A 25913-nucleotide genomic window follows, 5' to 3' on the forward strand; every position below is an offset into this window, starting at 1 on the left:
GTTGATGATCTCAGAACGTTGTGCCTAACGGGAGAAATTATCAGCTCTCACATTATGTTCATGCGTAATCCACCACGTACGTTAATGCTACTGTGGATAGCGTCGGAATCACCGAGACGCTGCTCAAAGATGTAACCGATAGATATAAAGAAATATACAGATATATAGAAAAGTCTCAGTGCTAGAAAATTGTATCAAAATCCACAGGCACAGGTCTAAATTAGTACACCTCATCTGAAAGCATGAGAGACGATAGGATATCGTCTGAATTGAATTTTTGTTTATAATCCAATCTTTAAAATGGATGTTCAAGTTAAAATCGTGGAATACACCTGATTTTGGGTTTACCATTGTAGTGTTCAGCTATTCTTCAACTGTGGCAGGTTCGTTTTTGTCTGCCAAACGTGTTTTTGTGTAACTGGACTGACCTATGGACATCGGTCAAATTTTGTAATATTAGGTGTTTCGTATTTTGATAGTGTTTACTCACGTGGTCTCCTGCTCCTTTGTTAATACCGTGTCTACCTATGTTGCTGTGGCCTGGGCACACTTTTCACTGTACAAAGTTACCTTTCAGATGCACTTCCGACTGTCGTTTGTTTACTGTTTTCTTTTGGTTTGCCATCCGCGAACTTTGAATCTATCCCGTTTGGTTTCATTCTGTGTGTTTGCATATTTGTGTGTTTGTGTGTGTGTGTGTGTGTGTGTGCGTGTGTGCGTGTGTGTGTGTGTGTGTGTGTGTGTGTGTGTGTGTGTTTTATTTGTATTATCCAATAGTCGTATAGAGTGTTGAATAATGTTTTGTTACATATTATTGTTTGGTCACTGATAACTTCAGGCCGTGTGTGATAGCTTTCTGGATGTGGTAATTTTCTCTTGTTGTTAAAAGTTTGTATATATGATTACTGTGCTTAAGTATTTAAAGGTCTGTTTATGTGCCACTTGGGTACCGGTTGTTTTTGATGAGGTGGTTTGAAAATGTGGAATGTGTGCTGCCGCTTTTCAGTTTTCTTAAGTGCTATAAGTATGTTTCCCTGGAATTTCTTTGTGTTGACCGACGTATAGTCAGTCTCAGCCTTTGTAGTTTAGCTGTATATTCCTGCTTTGTCGAATTTATCTACGGTGGTGTTGGGTACTTTTTAATCTTTTATGCAAAGTGTTGTCTGTTTTATATGCTACATAGATAACTTGTTTTCTCACGATGTTTCGGATTGTCTGTGTTATTGTGTTGTCAAATGTCAGGAGTTTCATGTTTTCGTGTAGTTTGTGGTTTCTTCTCCTTGTATTCCTGATTCCTGTGTGTTCCCTTTTGTGTGGTTGTTGCCGCTGTGTTGTGTTCTTATACTGTAATGGGTGTTCAGTGTGAGTTGCGTTTTTACTTTATGGTTTGGTTGTCAACAGTGTCAGGAGGCCGACATCCGGTCCGTGGTCGGTGGTATTTAGTAACGTCATCTGCGATTAGGACACTGGGTGGTTTTGACCTTCGTGACGGCGCCCTGACGATAGACACACGCGCAGGACATCCCAAACTGTTCATTCCATTCATGCTCTTTCGCAGGGTTTCGCTGCCGGTGCAGTATGACTGCTGTATGTTTCTCGATCCGTACAAAATAGTTTGCCGCTGAGATTCTAGTAATTCGTCTGTCTGCAAAAAGCGGCGATGGTTTCGAAATATGTCATGAACTTTTAGATATGTAATTGTTTTGATTCTCCCGTCTATGCTTGGACACCAGTGTGCTTCGAAAAGTGAGGTAAATAAAAAAATAAGTGCCTTAACATCGCTGACTCCAGTAGAAAATATGAACTAAGCCGGCTCAGCGTTTGCATGTGTAGCCAGCATAAAAAAAGCGCCATAGCTGTTTAAATATTCCATACTGTCTCGTCACCCACAAATTGTTTAAATAAACAGTATTCCATAGAATGCAGTCAATTTCCCGACAATTTACTTAACTAAATATATATACTCCAAACTATACTCCAAACACAGCCTTGTATCCTATAACAACATTCCACAGATTGCCTTGTCCACCAGAAGTTGTTTAAGAATATTCCATAGATTGGACTCGATTTTCCAATAAATTCTTCAAATAAATATATTAACTAAATTCCGTACACTGCCTTGTGTCCCATAAACTGTTTAAATAAACAATACTCCACAGATTGTCTAAATTGGTTAAACAATATTCCATACTCTGCAATCGATTTCCCGCCAAATGACCAGGCAACTGTGTTCTTTCTCGCCAATTTACAGGTGGAGGAAGGGATGGTGAAGGCTGGGGGGTTTCCCATAGTGATAGAGGTTAATTAATTGATCGATTTAATTAATTGGTAAATCAAATTGGTATTATAAGTGTGCTTGTGTCGGCGAGGAGAGTTCCCAGATTGATGGGGGAGGAGGGGGAGGGGGAGAGGAGGGGGAGGGGGAGGGGGAGCAGGTGAGGGAGGGGGAGGGGTGGAGGTTTCTTGGAAGGACAGATTATTCTCAGGGGGTCATTATCCTCTTAGCAGAACAATATGTTAAGCACCTGTCAATGAAAAGAGGTTTGCCCCCAATGTAAGCTTGCCCCTGCTGTGGGCAACCCGCAATATGTACTAATTTTTTGCTGCAATCTGTAGATAAATGTTATTCCATATTACGTCGTGGATGAGAGTTCTATGTAAATTTGTTTCATTAGCACATCTAAGGTCGACATTTGCTGATTATTCCATCAGAATACAGAAAATCAGTATTGGAATCAATAGATTGCTAATCATTTATACCTAGCAGCGACGATATTTTTATTCTTTTGACATTGAAGAATTAAAATCGATCATTAAAACATATACTGATTAATTGTTTTGGTTTAGTCTTGGTTTTTGTAGAGAATTGCTTTAAACTGATATGCAGAATAAAAAACGAAATTCCATTTTTTTGTTCATATTTGAATACATTATGCCAGTAATCTTCAACATTTGATACATGGGTACGTTCTAGTATGTTACAACCTACATAGGAAGTATCATTCGTAACGGAGACATCCGTGATACAATCTTATGCAGGCTGTCCCAATTTATATTCACCACACCAAATAACTTTCCATGCAGACGCAAAATAAAAACCGTAGCTACCAATATTCGCTCAGCAATGAGGGGGACATTATCCACCTCGATTGCCTTTCTCGCAACTTTGTGTTTTATAAGTATACGAACCGGTAATCAACTTCCTCTCCTCAAGACCGGTTCAAAAACGTATCACAGAGTACCATTCACGACATCATTAAAAATGTAACACAAAACTGATTTTCACTCTCCTGGGCTAACACACAGGACGGATACACGTAGTAACGTAACTCGCCCACTTGCTGGAGTAAACAATGAAGAAACTGGAACACAAGGGAAATGCACACTATCAATCACTCAACCTTCTTATATTGAATGTTTGTGCGAACGCAATGCACACCAACGAAGACTAGGTAGGTATGGAGAATAAAAGTTATCAGAACGGTAACTGCAATAACGTTTTCTTGTGTGCAAGACAGGTACATGTAGCAGAGTATTGCAGTACTTTTAACGATATGTTCTGTAAACACAGTCCATGATTATAAACTGCATCATCAATTTTGTGTTTTTATTGTGATTGAAGGAAGATATAATGCTACTCAGGCGGAGGAACTCTATAGATACCAATATCCTGACAAGAACCCAACTTCCCGATGGGTGTTTTGTCGTTTTATTGTGACGCTCCAGGAAGCGGGAAGTTTGAACCCAAGCACCGTAGTCATCGTAGAAGCCGCACAGAGCAAGGTGCCGGAGTCGTTCTCGCTTCTGTTGCAGTTAATCAGCACGTGAGCATATCATAACTTTATTGGGAGCGTGAATTCCCTAAAACCAATCTTCATCGCATCCTAACATTTCACCAGTTCTATCCTTTTCATGTAATCTTCCACCATAACTGCATGGGGATTGTTTCCGGAATGATGTACAGTTCTGGCTGTCGACTCATCGACAAATACTTGCCAACCAGAACTTAACGCTCCGAACTTCTTTCTACCGATGAATGTTCATTCACAAACAAAGGATAGGTTAGTACAAATAATATGTATTATCGATCCAGCCGAAACTTTCATGTGGAATATCAGCATCAGTAGAGGGTTAATGTGAGGTGTGTGAGGTGTGCTATGCTTGGTACTGCAGTTATTGGCCGTAATTTCGTCAATGGTAACCTGAACGGCAGGGCATAAACCAGGCTTCTCAAACGAGTTCTTCGTTGTCTTCTGGATGAAGTGTCGCAAAGAATCAGAATGCTCATTTGGTACCAACAAGGCGGATATCCAGCACATAAAGCCTTTCGTGCACATCGTGTACTGAACCGAAGCTATGCTGCCAGGTAAACTGATCGTGGATAAACAGTGGATTGGATTAATCTATCTCTTGACTTATCTCCCGCAGACTTTTAAATTTGTGGATGCGTAAAAGATGTTGTCTAACGCAATATTTAAACAATTGTAGAGAACGTGTAGGAATGATTGGTGCCCGCTTGTATCTCACTTCAGCGGGCAACGCTACAGACAGCGATGAATTCTTTCATCCAACGCGTGGAGCAATGTATCACTGCCAATATTCACCACTTTGAGCGGCTTTGAATGTTCTATCCCGACCTGTGCTCAAATACTATAAAATAATGAAGATCACCGTTTCTGTTTCTTCTTAAGTTGCGTGTCGAGTTTACGTGAATATATGACTCTTTTATGAAAATGTTGTGAGGAGAGGAAGCGAATAACCGAATAAAAAAGATGGGTTGCTATTAAAAAAAAAGACACACCGCTGTCCATATATCTCTCTAACCACGAAAGGTGCAAGGGGGAGACAATCGTGGTGGTTTGCGTTCCCGTAATAACTCAACAACATTTGCTTGATATATTTTTTTTATTTTGATGGATGGAATGAATAGGGCAGTTAAAGATATAGTAAAATAAAAAGATGAAAATATGAATTTTGCAGAAGATATGGTAATATGGGGTGATAAAGAGGTAGATGTATAGTTGCAATTTGATGCGTGGAAGGAAATAATGAAAAGGTATGGATTAAAACTATATAAGGATAAGAGTGAAGTAATGGTATTTGGATGAGTGAAAGGAAACGGAAATATTACCTTGAATGGAGAACCACTCAAAGTGGTAGAAAGTTTCACTTATGTAGTGAGTGAATTATCTAGGGATGGACGAATAACTAACGAAATTAATAGGAGGTTACAGAAGGGAGGCAATTTCTACCAAACAATAAAACATCTGATTTGGAATAAGGAAGTTTAAGAAAAAGCAAAACTCCTTCTGTACAAGAATTATTACTTCCCTATTGTCACCTATGGTGGAGAAACATGGACAATGACTGCAAGGGACTGGAGCAGACTGCAAGCAGGGCAAATGAAATTTCTCATAGCAGTTAAGGGAAAAACAAGAATGGACAGAGTAAAGAATGTAGAGATTACTCGTAGATTGGACTTTAAACAAGGAAGTATGAAAGAAGAAATTGAATAACGGAGGTTAAGGTGGTATGGGTATTTTAAGGAGATGCATGGGCAGAGGCTCCCCAAAATTATGGAAGAACTAAAGATGGGTAGGAAAAGACCTAGAGGGCGCCCAAGAACACGGTGGAAAATGGGAGTGAGAATATCTGTGGAAAGGAGAGGTGTGACCTGGCAGCAAGTGGAGGAAGGAAAGTGGTGGGAAGACCGAGCCAAATGGAGAGGACTCGTCAGCACCCAGACCCGGCAGTAGCTGGAGCAAGATCCGGATATACGAGGGTTGTTTTTTAAGTAAGGGCCGTTCGCGCGTATAGTCCCGTAGTTCGCGCGGACGCCGCAACAAGCCACCGCGCCACTTGCCGGCATCCTTCCCGTTCACACTGATGCAAGTTGCAGCTCTGTAGCTGACGTGTACGCATCGCTGTGCTACTTTATAATGTTTACGATTGTTGAATCGCCCGCCGCGTGTGAGATACGGTCAGTGATACGTTTTTTGACCGCGAGAAGCCCATCAGCTGCAGAAATTCATCGTCAGTTAACAGAAGTTTATGGCTTGAATGCAATGAGTGAAGGTAAAGTGCGTCAATGGGTTAGAGAGCTTAAAAATGGTCGTCAAAACGTCCATGATGAAGAACGCTCAGGCCGGCCCTCTGTGATCACTGATGATTTGGTGGCTGCAGTCGAAACAAAGATTCGTGAAGACAGAAGATTTACAATTTTCACTCTTTCTTTGGAATTTCCACAAGTTTCAAGATCGGTTTTGTACAAAATGGTGTCTGAAAACCTAAATTTTAAGAAACTGTATTCTCGGTGGGTACCCAGACTCCTCACAGAGGACCACAAAAAGAAGAGATTTGCCACTTCATTGGACTTTTTGATTCGTTAAGAGGAAGAAGGGGATGACATGTTGAGTCAAATTGTCACTGGAGATGAAACATGGGTATCTCATATCACTCCCGAAAGCAAGCGACAATCGATTGAATGGCGACACACAACCTCACCCGTCAAAGTCAAAGCGAAACAGACGCTGTCAAAGCGCAAGATTATGGCAACTGTGTTCTGGGACCGGCGCGGTGTTTTACTAGTGGACTTTATGCCACGAGGAACGACAATCAACTCAGATGCCTACTGTGCAACTCTAAAGAAGCTCCGCAGAGCAATTCAAAACAAAAGGCGCGGCATGCTGACAAAAGGAGTTTTGCTCCTGCACGATAACGCTAGACCTCACACCTCTCAAAAGACTCAGGATTTGATTGATTCTTTTGGCTGGGAAGTTTTGGACCATACACCATACAGCCCCGACCATGCTCCTAGCGATCTTCACTTTTACGGTACCTGAAATACCATCTTGGCGGGCAGCGCTTCAATGACTACGATGAAGTGAAAGCGGCCGTGAACTCTTGGCTGTCGGAGCAGGCGGCCGAATTCTTTGAAGAGGGAATTAAAAACTTAGTTGTACGGTATGACAAGTGCTTAAATAAACAAGGCAACTATGTAGAAAAATAGGTAAAAGTGTGTAGAATCAGAAAATAAAAGTTTTTTACAAAAGTATTTGTATCCTTTTTTAAAAAATAAAAACGGCCCTTACTTAAAAAAACAACCCTCGTAGATAGATTTTTCTTATTTTGCTTCTCGCGAAAAAGTTAACTGGCCTGGTCAAGGTAAAGAGGACACACAGTCAGCATGTGGCCTGAGTTACATCTCAAATTACTGTGTCAAAACAGATGATCCAACCTAGTGGGATAAACTCAGCATAGACTGTTGTTTCGAGGGACAGTTAACTACGACGTAATGCGGTTACCGTGCGACACACGGCTTTCATTTGGATGGAGGTACCAGCAAAAACTACGTTCTTCTCCAAAATAAATTAATATATTAATTAAATAAGTAAATAAAAAATAAAAAAATGAGATATTCAAGAAATTTGCTTCGGTGATTCATTATCTTCTAGAGAAGTCAGCGTAAACTCACTCGTTTTATTTTTCAGATGTGCCAAAGTAACAACATGACTCCGTTTCGTCTAGGACCCAAACGAAACCGCGAGTGAAGTGATGTTCTTCGCGCCCGTCCAGCGCAGCACTTGTCTGCTAGTTCGTACGGCACATTAGTTGGCCGCTCCCCGATCGCGATATCAGCTATTAATTAGCTCCAGCGGCTGACAATGCGGCGCACCTCGATGAGCAGAATGTCCCTTAATTACGCCAGCGGGTACGAACCATTCACGTCACCACGCAGCCAGCCACCCTCGTTCGCAGTCATTCGCGTTGTATTTGCCTCTCTCTGCATTTATCTCTCCACCGAGAGGTAGACTTGTAAATGGAGTTTGGAGTTCCTACACCCCCTCCCCTATTTTCCATGTGTGTGTGTGCATGTGTGTTGGGGGGAGGGGGAAGGGGGGGTGCGCGCTTGCGCAAATGAACAGCACTGGAGAGTGGCCTTGCTAATGACATCGGACTGTAGACAAAAGGAAACCCTGGATTATTACTTTGAATGTTTTATAAGTCCTACTTCTCTGCATAATTTTTACCTCAAATCAGAATTCTGTTATTAAAAACACCCCACTCTCATCTACTTTCGTCTCTCTTTCTGTACACGTGTTCAGGTCGTATCACCTAAGACTTGTACTCCAACCACTTCTGAAAGGCAAGGTGCTACTGACAAGCCGTTTTCACAAAAATGAAGTGCAACCAAATGCCCGCAAAAGCAAATCACGCACATAGTCACTCGTATGTCTACTTCATTTGGGAAGTCACACGAAAAAATGAAGTACTACCAAATTACAATAACTTTTCCCAGCTTATTAGTACAAGCGATGTACGAGCAACCGCGTTTGATAATTGTAAATACCGGCAATTGTTTCTTGCATCTGTCAACACTATCATCATGGAAAAACGTTTATAAACATACTCTGTGGTCTGAAAAAGAAAGAACTGGCTATCAAACGCGGTGTTCAAAATGTCGATGAAGCCTCGCAGAGTCGCCGCGCGGTTAGAGGCGCCATGTCACTAATTGCGCCGCCTCTACCGCCGGAGGTTTGAGTCCTCCCTGGGGCATGAGTGTGTGAGTTGTTCTTAGCATAAGTTAGTTTAACTAGTGTGTAAGTCTAGGAATCGATGACCTCAGGAATTTGGTCCATTAGGAATTCACACACATTTCAATCAAAATATCGAAGAACAACAGCTTCAGTAACAGCTTTCAATCTGCCATTTATAAACTCATACACACAATCTCACATTCCATCAGAAACTTTTAGCGCAGATGTTAGTGACACGTTGCTTCATGTCATCTTTTGGAGTCGGTGTAGGGTTGCCATACGTCGCGGATTTCGCAGACGGTCCGCGATTTTATGCTCGAAGACGGGTGTACTGGACGAAGAGGAAAATGTCCGCGAAAAAAGCGGCTAGTAAGTAAAAAAAAATTTTTACGAAAATTTTGCCACTGGCCACCGATCAAGTGTTTCATAACTCCTGCAAACTTGACGATAGCCGTTGAAACCTGTGCTGATATTCCAGTACGTGTCACTTCAGAATTGCTCGGCTATTTTCAGAACAGACTGTGGAAGCAGGGCTCAGAGAAATATGACAGGTTTGAAGCATAATGTGAAAGATATATATCAATTGTAGCAGCAAGATTGTGTACATGTTAATAATTTGTGTTCAGTGGTTTAATTAAAAAGTTATTTAATGTAAATTGCAATTAATTTTCTTAATCATTGACCACTCCTTTATGGACACCATTAATGCTTGGATTAATTTCCCTTGTTAATTACAACTTCTTTGCTGACATAATTACTGTTTGAATTATGGTAATTATGAAGATTTGGCTGACGTGCAGAAAGGTGAAAGAACGATGTGTGATTCCAGGTTTCAACCATATCTTCATAATTACCGCTGTAAAGTAATGATGAAGATTCAACTGAAATGCAAACCAATGGTCACTTGCACAACATATCGGTCCGTGTTTCAACCAAATCTTTATAATCACCGAATTTTGTCCTTGTTTTTCGTCCTTGGAGTATGGCAACTCTAAGTCGGTATCGCCTCGTGAAAAACGTTGTTTCTCTTTCTCCAGAGGGAAAATTCTAAAAAGATCACCTACGATGAACGAACCAGGCAGGATACAGTCCCACTTTGTCCAATACAATTCTTTGGGAAAAACCGTTGAAGACAAGCTGTAGCTACGTCGTGCACTTCCTACTGGACAGTCGTCATGCTGATATCACTCACAGCCGCGCAATACGGCGCTAGTACAGTGGTCGTCAGTAGATTCCAGCAGCAGAGCCCGGAAACGAGAATGACAATCGGTTTCTAACTCAGCAGGAATTGCTGCAGACCATGAACGCAACTCCACATCAACCAGTTCCCGAGCGAACAATGCGAAGTGGACTGCATACAAAGGACATTTGGAATCGGGTACCTCTCAAAAGCTCTCCGGTCACAGTGACAAAAACTATCGTCTCGTAATGGTAAAACTGCACAGGAACTGGACAGTAGCTCTCTTTCATCATCTGTGCTGCTAAAGGGATGTGGATGACAGCTGACATACGACTGTTGCATAGAGTAATATTTATTTTTATTATGAAATTAATTCCAAACAGCTGTGTTTGATGATGTCCATTGTTACGACCAATTTCGAAGCTCTGATGGCTTTATCAACAGGCACAAGCCGTGAGCATCAAGTTGCTGGGGACACGCAATGCACACAGGTCAATTGAGCTGTCCCTACCGATTTTGTTTTATGAACCTACAAATATCATATCTGGTCTTTACATCCAAGGGGCGAGATTTTCATAGTTTCTGTCTAGCTACGCGCCAACCATTAGTACCACGATAATGACTGAATCTAAATAAATGGGTTAAAATTTGTTCTGCAGCCAGGACTCGAACCCGAGTCTTCCTGCTGGGTAGGCAGAAATGCTAACCACTACACCACCACAGCACTATGGCTAAAATTGCTGCACGACCTCTTTAAGTCGTGTGACCTCCCCAACACAAACTTCATGTCTTCTGCTTATTTTCCCTTACATTGGCACATGTAAGGCAAACTGACAAAATTATGTACGACGTCGAGTGCCTGATGTAGTGTTTTCTGTCATTGGAATCTTCTTTCTTGTCCTCTTTTCGACGTTGAAGCAAACTGTCCGCACTAGCGTCGTAATAATTCGTGTAACTGCTTTGGCGCGTCGGATATTGGCGGTCCGGATAGACAGTCCTCTACTGCTCTACAGTTTTCTTTCACATTCGCCATGTAAAAGTAGTATATACAACTTCTCCTAGTTGGTGTACATGTCTGCACACAACGAACGTTAAAGCTGAAAAGAGGGCCTGGAGTGCAGACAAGTAAACAGGCAAATGTGTTGGCATTCTGACACAGCGTATTACAAAAGCTCTGCTTGGCCACCGTGCACTCAAATTCTAGGACATTTCTCTAATTTTTGTTCGACAGATTTCAACGACAAAATTAACGAACGCTATATCTTTGCAACTGTCTTCTCAAGAGCTATCAAATACAGTTATAAAAAGTATACGGACCCAAAAAAAAGTACTTGCTTCAATATCTCCGTTGATAGTAGGACTAAAAATCTTTAACAAAAAAAAAAAAAAAAAAAAGGAAAAGAGACTCTCGTCGTTCTAACATTTGCCGAAAACCCCGTTTCGATATGTGTAGCATTTCACAAAATAAAATGAGTGTTTCGTCTTACGTGACTCGTCCTGTATATCATGTACATTATCTGTTGAGGTAACTATTTCGTACTTCCTGCCGTTGTTCACTCTACCAGATAGGTAATAGACTAACATAGTACATGGGAGTTACTCTGAGCATTACGTTTCCTGGGGTCCTGGCCCACATTTGAAGCGGCAGGTGTGGGGAAAAGAACTGACACAGTTGCTCTGCTCTCACTATTCTATGGCTAGGAAAATTAATTAAAATTGCTAAAATAAAATATGTATCCTCTGTGTGGGTTATGCAGAGAGGAAAATATTGGCACATATAAAATCACCTGTCAGTGCCCGTCACATTCTGAATCTCACGCGGCCGCATTACGTCAGCACACCAGATACGCTGTACGTTGCCTCGTCAGTTAAAAATTGCATATTAAACAGAGTAATTATCGTCACCAGCAAATGTAATGTCTTGATCGAACTTGTCATCAAATGTGGCGTCATTGGTCAACAAAGTCCAACAAAACAGTTATGTAAGTTTAATGCACGAAATAAGAAACGTTGTTATGTACATAGCATTACAAAATCTGCATGTTACTTGAAGATTTCCAATAGATGTCTTTAGCCACACAACACATTCTTCATCTCACTGGGATCGTGGTCGTCAATTTTTCGATAATCAGTAATATGTCATTCTTTAATTATATCTATTATGGTTCAGTTTGTATCAATGACTCAGTTATATTCGTGAAATATGACGGGGAACATCTATTTCTAATCATAAACCGAATTCTCCATTAAAATGCACATCTTGTCCTAAAGGCCCAGTTGCAGGTAATTAATATCGTGTCACCTTAGCGACATTGCGTTTCTCAGTCGTCCTATTAGACGCACGAATATTAGTTTGATTACGATTAGTTTGATTATGATAAAAATAATTATTTCAACAAAACTTAATTCCTGGTTTTACTGTAATATTCATAGGCTAGATGATATTTTCAAGTGTTTTGCTGATTTTCTTACACTTAACACTTTGAAACCCTCTCTAAGAATAGTAATACCTAAAGATGCACACTGAAAATTTTAAAAATCTCCACGATTTGTGACCGAAGATAGATGTTTTTTCTTCTAGGTTCTGCAGTGTTCAACTTATCAAACTACGGCCTAGTGCTCTTTACTTCGAACATCACGATCTGGCATGTTACCAGATGTTTCGTCTGCACTGTTATGGTGACTGGTTGTCATACCTGAAGATACTTCCAGTTTTTCGTGATTCTTTACGAATGACATTTCCCAGATAGACTTGAAATGCTACACGCTCAAGTTATTATCGATCACGGTAGCTCACTGGTTAAAGCACTGCACATGCCTGCGAGATGATCTGAGTTCGAAACACCTCCCGACCGTGGAAATTTCGGTTTTCGAATAAGGCAGACTGTAGGATAGCTCTTCTGAAACCTAAATCTGTCTTCACTTATTTCATCTATTACAGAAATTGTAAGAAAAACTAGGAAAACAAAGCTGCCTTGTGAATTACCCATTCAGTCTGTTAAGTAAGATCGCGGTCTTGTTAATCTATAGAAACTTGTATTTGATACAAACTAAAACATATATGCATATCATAGGCGAAACAAAGAAAAATGCAATTACAACCAATAATCATTCATTTTATGGAAATGGAAGAGGACGTAAGAGAAGATGAAATGGGAGATGTGATACTGCGTGAAGAATTTGACAGAGCACTGAAAGACCTAAGTCGAAACAAGGCCCCGGGACTAGACAACATTCCATTAGAACTACTGACAGCCTTTGGAGAGTCCTGACAAACCTCTACCATCTGGTGAGCAAGATGTATGAAACAGGCGAAATATCCTCAGACTTTAAGAAGATTGTAGTAACTCCAATCCCAAAGAAAGCAGGTGTTGAGAGGTGTGAAAATTACCGAGCTCTCAGTTTAATAAGTCACAGCTGCAAAATACTGACACGAATTCTTTACATAAGAATGGAAAAACTGGTAGGAGCCGACCTTGGGGAAGATCATTCCGGATTCACTGGAAATGTTGGAACACGGTAGGCAATACTGACCCTACGATTTACCTTACAAGATAAATTAAGGAAAGGCAAACCTACGTTTCTTGCATTTGTAGACTTAGAGAAAGCTTTTGACAAAGTTGGCTGGAATACTCTCTTTCAATTTCTGAAGGTGGCAGGCGTAAAATACAGGGAGCGGAAGGCTATTTACAATTTATACAAGAACCAGATCGCAGTTATAAGAATCGAGGGGTATGAAAGCGAAGCAGCGGTTGGGAAGGCCTATCCCCGATACTATTCATGATGTATATTGAGCAAGGAGTTAAGGAAACAAAAGAAAAATTTGGAGTAGGAATTAAAATCCACGGAGAAGGAATGAAAGCTTTGAGATTTGCGATGACATTGTATTTCTGTCAGAGACAGCAAAGGACCTGGAAGAGCAGTTGAACGGAATGGACAGTGTCTTGAAAGGAGGATGTAACATGAACATCAGCAAAAGCAACTCGAGGATAATGGAATGTAGTCTAATTAAATCAGGTGATGTTAAGGGAATTAGATTAGGAACTGAGACACTTAAAGTGGTAGATGAGTTCTGCAGTTTGGGGAGCAAAATAACTGATGATTGTCGAAGTAGAAAGGACATAAAATGTAGACTAGCAATGACAAGGAAAGTGTTTCTGAAGAAGTGAATTTTGCTAACATCGAGTATAGATTTAAGTGCCGGGAAGACTTTTCTAAAAGTATTTGTATGGAGTGTAGCCATGTATGGAAGTCGAACATGGACGAGAAATAGTTTGGACAAGAAGAGAATAGAAGCTTTCGAAATGTGGTACTACAGAAGAATGCTGAGGATTGGATGGGTAGATCACGTAACTACTGAGAAGGTACTAAATAGAATCGGGGATAAGAGGAATTTCTGGCACAACTTGACTAGAAGAAGGGGTCGGTTAGTAGGACACGTTCTGCAGCATCAACGGATCACCAATTTACTGATCGAGGGAAGCGTGGATGGTAAAATTCGTAGGGGGAGGCCAAGAGATGAATACACTAAGCAGATTCAGAAGGATATAGGTTGCAGTAGTTACTCGGAGATGAAGAAACTTGCACAGTATAGAGCAGCGTGGAGAGCTGCATCAAACCAGTCTCTGGACTGAAGACCACAACAACAACAACAATCTTTCCAGTCACCAGCAGCGTCAATAATTGCTTGGCATCTGCGAGGAATGCTTGAAACTTGATTTTCCGCGCATTGAAGTAGACGATTCCTCCAAATGCGTCGAATTTGCTTTGACAGCTGTTTCGAAGTGAAAATCTTTTTTCCTTGCACCTTCTTTTTGATGTAAGACCATACCTTTTCAATAGGGTTATCGTCAGGTGACTATGAGGCCCAATCCAGTACGTGCATACCTTTCTCCAGTCACTGCAAAGCTTGATGCGATGCTTTGGGTCACTGTACTCCTGCAGTGTCCAATATTCGTTTTTGTCGATGAATCAACGTTTGGCCGTTGGTATCAAACATCTACGAGCGTATGATCAACGCGACGGGTAAGATGCACCGCATGTCTCTTTTTGTGTATCTCAGTCAAGAATTCGAAGTAAGATAATGCTTTATGGCCATTGCATAAAGGACAGAGGTTCTCTCTGATGGTCTGCGGAAGAACAAAGGCGAAATATTTTACCATGTTTGTTTAATGCTGACCACGCTCTTACTTAACAGACTGTACATGTAGAACAGAGAATTATTAAATAAAGGGTTGCCTAATTTAAATATTTCTTTTTCCAACTACAACATTTTATTATTACGAAATATAAAATTGTGATTCTGAGTATCTAAGTTGTGAAAGGCGCACAGCGTAGCGTCTTGTTACTGAATCTCCCTTTCTGCTGCTTGACAAATTATCCGAAATGCGAATGTCGGAGCCACGTTAGTTCATTCAAGTATAAGTAAAGCCTCACAGCTGCTAATTACGGGCTCACTTCCAAAGCAGATTCGAGCCTTTGATACAGATTTATAAAACTCTTTGATGTGATTCATCAGGGACGTTAACTTCAAGTTACTTCGATGTGATGGTTCTGTTCAGAGTTCTTAAGCCTATTCAAACTGTGTTACGAAAGCGAACCAGCAAGCGAATATTTTTTGGAGGAATATTTGAGCCTTCGTACACGCAGTCACTAGAAAATTATCAATGTTAGCCTCGTCTGTGTTAACATTAACGGAAGACGACTCTCAATCTTTCAGCAAATAGTGTGCGGTACGCATTAGATCGTTTCTTGTTCAAAACTGTAGAATGCTGTGGACTGTGGGCGCGAGGCAACACAGCCATTTAAGGTCCCAGGAAAGCTTCGTATTATGGAAATGACATGAGCAACGAACTGAAACATTAATTTAGCGTCACGCTAAAGAATACATAGGCCCCTGTGACAAATGTGCTGAACAATACGTGCGGAATACGGGGAGTAGCTCACAATTGGTTCGCCTCTTACTTCAGCAAAAGGCAGCAAAAGGTAATTATTCACATTGTTGATAACGGCTGTGATGGGGGGTCTGAGTGAGGTACTGTCAAGTGAGGGGTGCCCCAGGGATCAGTGTTGGGGCCATTCCTGTTCCTTATTTACATAAATGATATGCCCTCTTTTTCACAGAATGGGCATATGATTAATGAAACTGAAGTTTCTAGGTGTTCAGATAGATAGTAAGCTAACGTTAAAAGCCAACGTTCAGGATCTTGTTCAAAGACTTAATACTGCCATTTTTAGTATTCGAACGGTATCAGAAGTGAGTGACCGTTCGACACGAAAATTAGTCTACTTTGCTTATTTTCATTCGCTTATGTCGTATGGTATTATATTTTGGGGTAACTCTTTCTTGTTTAGCTTATTCCCAAGAATAGACAGCTTTCACTCAGTTAATACTGGGCAGAAATGAAACGTGCATTTGGATCGGACTTCCTTAACTCTCTTGCAAAAAGGTGTGCAGTATACCGCTGCATCAGTTTTTAATAAGCCACCACTCGAATTCAAAAATCCACGCGCTTTAAAATCGAAACTGAAGGGTTTCCTCATTCCTCATGGGTCACTCCTATTCTGTCGAGGAGTTCAAAAGAATGGTTCAAGTGGCTCTAAGCACTATGGGACTTAACATCTGAGGTCATCAGTTCCCTATACATAGAACAACTTAAACCTAACTAACCTAAGGACATCACGTACACCCATGCACGAGACAGGATTCGAACCTGCGACCGTAGCAGCAGCACGGTTCCGAACTGAAGCCCCTAAAACCGTACGGCCACAGCGGCCGACTCGAGGAGTTCCTTGAAAAACTAAGCTGACTTTTATTGTATTGCTGATTGCGTTTACTTAAATTTATGGACTGACTTTTTTCGGGTTCATAAACATTTATTTTTAACTGTTATTACTTTTATGTTGTAATTTCATCTACTTACACGTTCCATGACCTTGGAGATTTGCTCCTCAATTTGGTCCTACAGAACCTGACGTGTAAATAAAAAATAAATAAATTCACGTAAGAGTGTTAGTGTTACATTATCGTTTTCCGCTGCTGTAGGTGCGTAGTTAATACAACTGTTCACACTTGAGTTGGAGACTTATACTAACGTGTAGCATTTTCTTCCGCCCGGATGACGGAGGCGACGAGTTTTGAAAAGAACTCTACAGAACACCGCTACGAGACAGACATCGTATCCAAGATCACTCAGCTTCTGGCAACTAGTAGCACAGATTGGCGCAGACCGCAGTGATCTTCCTCCGTGACCTCTCAAATGACCTTAGCAAGTTTTATAGGTGACGAATCGAAGTTCGAAGAGCTATCTAAAAATTGGTAGCATACCTCCGAAAAGTATTTTCAGAACAGGCCTTAAGATAAAAGGACAAATAAATTTTCTGGAACTGACTTGCTCCAGAAATAGGTCAATGCCTTCCAAATATTCTGGAAACCAACGTGCACCGAGGTACACTGTGCCTAGTTTTGTCATCCCGCCACAAACATGCCTATTTGTACTTAAGGATCCCCGAAACCAGAGAAGGGCGTGATGCTGGGTGGTGCGGTCTGGAGCGAAGTCGACATTCTAACTTATACCAAAGGTGTTCCATTGGTTTCAGTTCGGGTAGGCCAGTCCTTGTAACACCGAAAATGCAGGATGCACCTGCTACCGATACATAAAAAAATTCTTGCTGAATTGTATGTATATATATTTGTAATTTAAATGCTCTCTTTTAATAAGTAAGGACATTGCTTCACTGTATGTCTACATTTAGGTAGAAGTCTGTTGACTTTTCATTGTATTTATCTGTGTCTTACTGTGAAACGTATAAGCTCTGGGGAAAAGTCAAAGGAATTGTTATTTGCATCGACTAGCAACGATAATAGCAGTGCTTGTGCGTTGTAAAATCTTTGGGTAGGGAGTTATTGCGCGGAGTGTGTGGAGAGTGGCAGACGGGTTTCAGCGCTTGCAGCGTGCGGAAGCGTGGTGTTAATGCTCTCGCAGTAGAGAGTACCATTTCGGCGGCATCATGTACGCGCAACGGCCAGATGTCTAGTAGCAGGAGTAAGGACAGTGGACGGGCGGAAGAGGCTGTATTAATGACAATTGCCTGTTCGTATAATTAGCTGTGCTCCACAAGAGGCTACTGTCTTCAACAACAGCAGCAGTTCCAGCAACACAGATTCGTCGTCGGCTCCGAGTTTCTTCATATGGACGGCACTGAAGTAAGACTATTCATTGGTAGATAGTATTAACGGCTAACGCAGCAGCACAACTGAATGTGATTTGTTTGATAAAATTTATTTCAATAATAATCAGTTAAACTCAGGGCGATTGTGTCCTCATTGTCCTCAGACATTGTTACCAAGCAGGGTCCGTGTTCCTTTTTATCCTTATATGCTAACCGAGTGTCATAAGAAAAATTGAATAGTTACAGCCAATTTATTAATTTCACTTTTAAGAATTTTAGCCTCAGTCCACTTTCAATTAACTCTTGTACAACAGAGGCTTCAGTATTTGAGTAAAGTAAAGCAATTTCATTTTTCAAGTCTGAGACTCATTCACTGGGAAAAATCCAAATCTAAAGAAATGCACAAATTAAGAGTGCGGAAGTTTTATTTATTTTACATATAGCTTGGAGCACATGGCTGTTTGGTTTCGTATGTGTTGTATTATTTATTTCTGTTCAAGTCAGTAAAAAATGCTGAGTTGTTCAGAAAATAATTTGAAATCCAATTTGCAAAAGAAGTAACTGCAAAGTAAAAGCGCTTGCTTTGTTTTCTAAATTTCTTTGATGACGTTACGTTGAGGTCACTGAAAGTCATTGTGGACGTAATGAAGTTCAATACTAACATACAATTTAATTGCATATTTTCAAATCATTAGTCAATTGTTTGTTTCAAAATTTAATGACAGACATAACGCAAGAGTGAGTTCTCAGTTTTCTTTATCGTTACATACTCACTTAAAAGTGTCAAAAAACGTGACAACTTTCAGTTGCCACGACAGTTTTTAGTGATACATGTTTTTCTTTCCCATCATCTTGTACAGGATTTTGGATGTAAATTGTCCAAGTGGGCAGGCGATCGTTAATTATTTCCTTTTCGTTCATTGGTGTAATTTTTGGATTCATGATCAGTGGTACTCCTTTCCTGTTCAGTGTTGTTCGTGAATGAATGCACAAAATAAGTTTCATTTTTTTCAAATTATAACCCTGTTCGGTTTAATTACTTTCTATTTTTAATAGACTTTTCCGTCAGAAGGGTCTGTTGTATACTTTCCACCTACTTATCGGTATTATTTCTACGGGAAAGATAGCCTTATCCAAACAGTAAAAATCCATTAGGCATACACGCGATCCACGGTCATATTTTATATCGCAAGCAGAACAGGCCGATTAGTAAGGGGAGGTTACATCCTTTCAGAAATGATGTTGTTCACAAATCATTGCATCATCGACGTTGCTTTGTGACAGGGAGCCCTGTCATTTTGATGCGATCATCATTTCCGAACTGTTCCTCTACTGTACACAGTACACAGTGCCGTAAAATGTGTTCCTTCCATATTTAGAGTTTCCATAAGCGCAATAAGGTGTCCACTCTATAATCATGACAAACAACCCCATGCCGTGACACTAACTTTTGGCACAACGCATGTCATGTAACGTTTTCGAGGCATACCCCAAACCCAACCATCAGACTGCCACAGAGTACAGCGTTATTAGTAAATCGAAATCACTTGTTTTTAGGCATCGATTACCGAGTGGCGTAGCAGAAATTTGGAAATTTGTGGTAAGGAATATGGGACCATACTGCTGAGGACATCGGTCCCTAGGCTTAAGTACTACTTAACCTAACTTATGCGAAGGACAATACACACACCCACGCCCGAGGGAGGATTCGAACCTCCGGGGGGGGGGGGGGGAGGGGGGGGGGAGCTTTATACCCACTTCTTTTTAACTATGCGCAGTTATTATGCTAGACAGACTGCTGGTAGCACCTTGGAACTCGAGAGTGATTCCTCCTGCTGAGACATCTGAAGCAGTAGAGTGCAGTACGTGGCCCTCAACGGCAAGCGTTCATAGGAAACAGAGGAGCACTCTTGTTCCATATATTCGATTATGATGAACAGAAATCTGCGACTATTTTCTGACGAAGCTGTAGGATATCGGAAAGTGTCGTCGTCCAGTGACAACAGGAGGATACACCATGACTCAGACAGAATTTCTATTTGGTATGACGAATAGCAGTTTGTTCTAAATGTGAAAAAATGTAAGTAATATTCGACTACAGTATAAGTGGTGTGCTTTTCGACACAGGCAAGTTAATGGTGCTTAACATTAAGGTGTAGCTACTCAGGGAGGATTATCGTATGGCAGCGAATCTTAGTACATATTCTAGTGCATTAATGCGAGAGCTATTTACGCTGGAAAAAAAATTTGTTCCAGTTTGGGACACCAGGTGATAATCTACTGCCGTATAATGTTTGTGAAACAGTATTACGTCCACGCTGACATTTGACAAGCCATAACGTGAGTGAACGTATGGCTATCGAGGAGAGAGACTGTGCACCATTAGCGAAATTGCTTTATGTGAATAGCAGTAATTAAAGTGGTGCATTGACAGAGTACCGGCGACTAAAAAGTCAGAGGAGAGATCCGATGTCATTAAATGGGTTAATTACAGCCCACACTTGATGTCTGTGAGTAGCTTCACTTTAATTATGACAGACCGCTATCTAGGCGTAACGTTGCAAAGGAATGTGAAATGGAACGAAGACATAATGTCGGTAGTAGGGAAGAGGTATGGACGACTTTGGTAAGCCCCGTTATAAAGGGACAACATATGGAACTCTAGTGCGATCTATACTTGAGTAGTGCTTCAGTGTTTCAGATCCGCCCCAGCTCTGGTTAAGGGAAGACATCGAAGCAATTGAGGCGTGTGCTGCTAAATTGGTTATCGATATTCTGTACAAACTTAATTATGTATATAGACAGTGCATCCATTCTGGGTATAAAAATCTGGACACAGATGCTGACAAGTTTTCTGTCTCATCGATAACAGGTTTTTTGACTGCTACGGTCGCAGGTTCGAATCCTGCCTCGGGCATGGATGTGTGTGATGTCCTTAGGTTAGTTCGGTTTAAGTAGTTCTAAGTTCTAGGGGACTGTTGACCACAGATATTCAGTCCCATAGTGCTCAGAGCCGTTTGAACCATTTTTTTGATAACAGGTTTTTCGAGAATGTTTTAATTTCAAGTCCAACTTCAGATAACAATGAACGAAAGAAATATTTTTTTCGTGTGATATAATTACAGATTAACCATTTCCAGACTGTTTTCTTTACCTGTACTTTGAAACCTTGCTCTTGATAAATTTTATGATTCGTGATCAAAGGGAAGTCCTCTATAAGTTTTGCTGAGTGAGTTTGCGAGTATCGAAATATGTGACAGAAGTTGCCATATATTTAGACGGAACTGACTTAGATGCTTGAATTTTAACCCTGTGGGGACTATATAAATGATAGAGACCAATCAAAATTTACTAGAGTTCTAATCACATTTATTTTTCAAAAGAAAATTATACTAAACAAGTTATTGATTGTATACCGTAAGCAACTAAAGGTGGTTTAAGACCACAATGCACAAGGATCCCGGTTGGCAGAAGTGAGTCAAGTACTCTGGCCGTAAAAATGTGGATAGCGCAAACTGAATTGATCTGGCGCTGAGAGAACTTTGATTGTTCAGACCTACAGAAGTTTCTCTATATAGGTGCAGCTGAGAACAAGTGGCGATTGAGATCTGTATGGTCTGACATGGCCGGAGCGGCAGTACGTTACCCTGTTTGCTTCGTGCGGTGACGTAACTTGCAACCGGACAGATGTGTGCGGCACAGGCGAGACGTGATGCGGCACCTGTGAATCGATCGCGGCCACGAAAGAAATGCAAAATCTCACGGTCTAGCGATCAGGCAGACGGATCACAATTTACTCTCTACCAGAGCCCTGAAATCACGGTAGATTTCAGTGTGTGACACAACCGTTCTCTGGTCGTACCAAGGACCAGTTTGACTCACTTATACGACAGTGCGCACAGGGATACCAAACGTCAAGACTGGTAAACCAAAAACGAATAAGTGTGCCTTCAGCAAACAAGTGGTCCGAGATGTTTTAAGTCACAATGTCGGTACAGTAAGAACTTCGCCACAGCAAATGAAGTCAGTGTCATGACAGGTCCCAAGCACCAACCACACATGCCAGAGCATCGACCAGAAGTCTTCTTACCAGACCAAAGTCCAGCACGTAAATGCCTCACACCTCTTCAGAAAAAAAAATCCGTTTTCCTGCAAAGTGCACGAACGACACTGCCTTCACCCCATCTTGAGCCAATCACAGGGCTCTAGAGGCGCTAAATCTCCCCTCCCACACGACAGCATAAACTCATGTCAAACGAGGGCCAGATTTAAGAAACTTACATCTCTGGAAAAAGAAGAAACCGTCAATTACAAGCTTTTTTATAAGTTTTCACAGACGGGGAAGAGGATTTTCTCCAGAGTCATCTCTCTTCCCATGGCAAGAACCGAACACATATAATCTTAAAAATCTTGATCTAGATCGCCTGAGCCTTGGATCTTGTTAGGCCTAGCTATGAGCTGTAATAAAGACGTTTCTCAGATGCCAGAGTTTCATATACATTTGAGGTGGCCGATGAAGTGGATCAGAGGCTTATTAACAGTATTGGCGAACACGAAAATTTGTAGATTTTTATTACACGTGGCTCTGCGCACAATGTCTGTTTTATGACTCCATTGTGTAGATGTGCTTCTTCAGTCCATCACCCCCCAGCCCAGGCTTTGGCTGGCGCCAATGCAGGTATCATGGCATTGTTCTGTTGGAGACCAGTCTCAATGAGGGGCTGCTCTGTATGCCCTGTAGGGTTGTGGACCTGTCCGGCAAGATTTACTGAGGGATGGGCTCGCCGCCAACTCACAACATGCCGTTTCTATGAGCTAAGAACCATAAAAATACCTCATGCCTTTAGGGCCCTATCAGGCTCCATCAACATCTGCTCAGGTCGTTAACTTTCTAGAGTGTAACTCAATGTGCATCAGTTGGTAATAAAATCTTTAATAATTTTCCATATACGAAAATTAGGTTAGAGAGTAACTTGTCCCTTCTCAAGCACTCTTTTTTACATGCCAAGAAAAGGTAGATCTTAGTACGTGATGCAAATTTCAACTGTTTGCGTCTGCCCTTTCCTGAGATAAAGGGTGATTGGAAGCTCCGTGTGAGCAGAATTCTGTAGCTTATAGCAGGACACAATTACCAAAAGATTGAGCCAGTATTTGGTGTATCATGAAGAAGAAAATCCCCCAAAATAAGGTAGTAAGTGCAGTGAGATCTCGCAGGTTTACTCGGCGTGACTGATTAATGGAATCAAACAGTCAGACATAGGGACAACAAAGTGATCTATAGGTGTTCTGTTTTTACTGATCGAGGTAAGGAACCTTAAAAAAGAATGCTTGAATCAGTATGCCGACACTTTTTGTGTTAAAACATGATGTACCCACTTATTCGTATGTATTTAATGAAATCAGACTCCACCACAAAAGTTTATGCTCATGTGTGGGCACTGACAAATTCGTGTGAAGGGTTATCCAATTTGAAGATATAGGGACGTCGATCGACCAAGGGAAAGATGGAAGGGTGCAGGAACGGGTCAAACGCCCAATCCTCAAAGGAAAGAAGAACGAGTGTATATATAGACATGTTTCGAATGTAGGTAGGATAATCATACAAGTCTATCGCAGACAAGTGTATGTGAATATAGCAGCACGTCGCGGGTTTACCGACTTTGAACGTGGGATTATAACCGGTGCATGGAACATGGGACATAACATATCGGAATTTACACATGAATTCATCTTTTTAACGTCAGCGGTGCCTAAGATGGAGCATTAATTTCCATTCAAGTATACCTCCTCTCATGACGATAGCGAGTGTCTGAAGAACGTTCGTCACGTCACCTCCTCTGTGCTATACAGGGCGGTTGGCACTCAGCTGGCTGTCAGGTAGTCGCCTATTTGGATGTGTAGCGTCAGGAACCCATTTCTACTAATACTGTGCAAGCAGAAACTCACCGCATAGGCTCCAGTAGCAGATGACTGACATCACATCCGGTACATTTCCAAGACATTTATTCACTAAGTGTACGTTAGCCAGTTCCACCACAAAGGCAAAAATTCTTTTCGGCATTGTGAAACGAAGAATGGTCCTCCGTTTGGTAGAGAGATACCTTTGTTGCTTCGTGGCGGCTAGGCGTGGGAAGAACCGATGGGTGAAAACCATAATTCCTCCTGCTCTCTAGTGAAATATGGAACGTCATTTGTTTCAATTGGCTAGCAAGAATAGAAACGGTAATCGTCTTAAAGACAGAAGCAGTTATGAGAATCAGAGTAATCAGTAATTGATGGCTCATTGACAACAGGGTGATGTGTGACCATGGGAAGAAATATCACCGTTTCAATGTTAGTATTTGCGTTGCATAGCAGTGATTATTTAAAAGGTATCGGACTTCAACAAATTAATCGAGAATAAATGTAAGTTCTTTTATTGACGATACAGTATGCATTCATGGCTGTGGCAATGGCGGTCAGTCAGTAGCATCACGGTAGTAGCAACTCCCAATTTCGTTCTTCTCTCACCATTACAAAGCTACAAAAACATTTAAAATCAGTTTATGATAACGATTGACGCTAATATTAAGTAAATGTATTGAAATTATGGATAAGATGTAACTAATCTAAACTGCAGACAGATTAAAAAAGATAACCTCCTGTTTACCAGGAGAGGCGTCAAAGAGAAAAAAAAAATAAATGAAGCTGAGCCAGCCTCAACAACTGTTTTTAAAACAAATTCATAACGAAAGGATTACACAGATTTTACTAGTACTACAGTTCTTTACAGCATTATCTCCGGGCCTTGGGGAGCTGTGGCTACTTCTTTATACTGGGTTATAAAACAAATACTAGTATTTTAGTTCTAGATAACTGGTATACTTCGGTATTTGTATCGTCTCGGTTATAGCACGGTTTTTTTACTTTTTAGTAATAACTGAATTAAAAACGCTTTATCTAGCAGATGTGCGACTGAATTTGGTTTTTAAATAAAAAAATTTTAAAAGCGTGTAACGTTTATTCATAAAAATTCCATGACTTCGAAACAGTGGTTTATTATAGAAAATGAGAGAAGTCGCCACAGCCAGTTTAAAGAAAAACGCTGATAGTCAGAAACGAGGAGCAAACTGATAAGAGTGGGAACAGCATTAGTGAGGCAGTAATGTTCCTGTTACCGTGTGACCTGGCCTATTAGACGATGATTACAGCCCTTTGAAACGGATAATTTAGAGCGAAATCTAGTGTTCTCCGACTTCGGTTTTCATCCCTTAGCAATGACTATTCCCAATGCCCAAAAAATTGTGTTTTGAGCCTCGATTACACTGGTAATTTTATTTTTTCCTGCTTTCACCACAATTCCAAGCAAAATTTTTTATTTGTTTTGACTAGTTTCAGTTTACATTGTCCATTCTCAAACAACAGCATTCGTTGTAAATGTTATCGTACATTACCATCAGTGTACCCATATGCAGCACCCAAAACTGATAGTAATGCTTATACAAGATCCAATAACTTCACAAAAACTAGCAATAATAGGTCCATCGAACGGTGCATAGCACACTGAACGTCTGTGCTACGACCGTGTCTAATTGTGATTGCTGGTGATTTTTTTGTAGTTCAACTACTCACCACTTTCGTGGCTGGCTCTGAGCACTATGGGACTTAACATCTGTGGTCATCAGTCCCCTAGAACTTAGAACTAATTAAACCTAACTAACCTAAGGACATCACACACATCCATGTCCGAGGCAGGATTCGAACCTGCGACCGTAGCAGTCGCGCGGTTCCGGACTGAGCGCCTAGAACCGCGAGACCACCGCGGCCGGCACCACTTTGGTGTAAAGCAGTAAACGGTGGGGGGATTAAGATTTTTTAACTGCTTTAATTGATATAACATAACTCGAACCATATAATGCAAAAGTGTGAGGGGACCTTAGAATTTTTCAGTATTTGTTCAGTGCCTACGTTTAGTACTTAAAATAATACTTACTTATTTATTTACTTACTTACTCCCTGGTCATACTGGACTCGAGAGTCCATTG

This window comes from Schistocerca americana, chromosome 3 (genome assembly GCF_021461395.2).
Source record: "Schistocerca americana isolate TAMUIC-IGC-003095 chromosome 3, iqSchAmer2.1, whole genome shotgun sequence".
NCBI lineage: Eukaryota > Metazoa > Arthropoda > Insecta > Orthoptera > Acrididae > Schistocerca > Schistocerca americana.